At 41.7% G+C, this 1,763-nt stretch overlaps 1 pseudogene; it reads right to left on the minus strand.

Moving 5' to 3' along the window:
* Nucleotides 1–777: 777 nt before the first annotated feature.
* LOC116751010 lies at nucleotides 778–1,241 on the minus strand (annotated as a pseudogene).
* Nucleotides 1,242–1,763: the final 522 nt, after the last annotated feature.

Consider the following 1,763-nt stretch of genomic DNA (forward strand, 5'->3'; position numbering starts at 1 on the left):
GCATTATTAAAACTACTGTCATTGTAGCTGGAATTTAAGTACCGTCACATGAGTACCTGAATTAAGCCTTTGGCTGCCTTCAGAGCCAGGATTCAACCCCTGTAGTGTGGAACATGGGATTACAATCTAGAGCAGTAAAATTTGGTATACATAATAACTAAAAGCAATGTGGGACCATAAATTGGGTCCTAGAACAACAAAAATATAGTGAAAAAAAATTGGTGATATATGAATAAAGTCCATAATTGGTTATTAATAATGTTCCAATGGTAATTTTTTGGTTTGATAGGTATACTATATTATTAGGTAAAATGTTAACATTAAAAGAAGCTGGATGAAGTATACATGGAAACTTTCTGTACTATCTTTGCAGCTCTTCTGTAAGTCTAAATTTAGTTCAAAAGAAAAAGAAAAAACACTATATTGCACAGGAATCACCTCAGGTGCATGTTGAAAATGAAAATGTCTCCAATTTCAGAGACATGAAAATTATAGTCCTGGAGCAGGTCCCAGGAATCTGCATTCTAACTGGCACACAAGGAGATTCTGATGCACATTTCTCAGGGATCATACTTGGAGAAACTCTGATCTGAAAGAAACACCGGTCCAGAGTAAAATAAGTGATTATTAGAGATTAGTAAATGGAGAATACAACCTGTGGCTATAAAAAGGCTCTTGTGTGAGATCTTGATTTTTTTTCTCTTCTTTAACAGATTTTACTAAAGATCTTTAGAGAGCAACCTGCAGACTCCAGATCCAACTGCCAAGGAGACCCTGTTATGCTGTGTGTACTGTCTGGGGCATAGCTGGCAGCTCCGGCTTCCCACTGTTCTGTTCTGAGACAGAGGTGGTGGGCAGTATCTCATCTCTGGGTTCCATAATGCTCACATGGTCAGGCAGGGGCTTCTTCAGGCCAATCCTACCACTTGGGTCCCAGGGCAACATGATCTTCACTTTGATGTCCAGTGAACACTGTCTGAGTGTCACATAGCACATACTAGTATCAACATAGTAGTTAACAGGGTCCCCAGTGGGGATCATCAGGCCATCCACAACCTTCATGGATTTAGCCATCTATTCACAGATATTCCCAGACAGTGTGACCTCACAGGCTTTGGCCCCACTCTCCATGATGAACCAAGCACACCATAGCAGGCCCTCCACACAGCAAGTCCTCCTAGGAGTTTATAATGCAGAGACTTTGCCTGGACAGTGGCATGCAGACCTCCTGTGGCTGCCATTTTAGGATACCTCCACCAACTGATGTATCGATATAAGTTTAGGCAAGTTATTAAACTTCTGGTCCTCAGATTCCTCATTTATAAAGGAAGAAGTTGTGTCTATTGAATTCTAATGGTTATCCCTGCATAGTACCTAAAAGGAAAAGTCCAGAATGGTAAATAGTTGTCTCTAAAACCTTCTGTTGGCAGCCACAGATCTCTCCTGGCACCTCTGAAGAATCCTTCTTCTTATAGCACTGAACAGGGCAAAGTCTTTTGCAGCACTGTTCCCATGCATGCAAGTGTCTGGCCCTGCAGTGAGTTAAATACAGTTACAAAGGAGGTACAACCGTGTTGAAAAAACACAGTCACTGTGACAAGGTCAGCAGCGGGGGACATTAGGTTTTGAATTTGCTTTATTGAATCCAGAAGCAGACGCTGTAGTTCCGACAGCATGCCCTTTTGCTTTGTGAAATAGAAATCCTCATTTCCATCTGTGAAGACTCTGGGGAAAGTAAATGAGGTCTCTGGCCCCAGGCCTTT

This window comes from Phocoena sinus, chromosome 3, assembly GCF_008692025.1.
Source record: "Phocoena sinus isolate mPhoSin1 chromosome 3, mPhoSin1.pri, whole genome shotgun sequence".
NCBI classification, from domain to species: Eukaryota; Metazoa; Chordata; class Mammalia; order Artiodactyla; family Phocoenidae; genus Phocoena; species Phocoena sinus.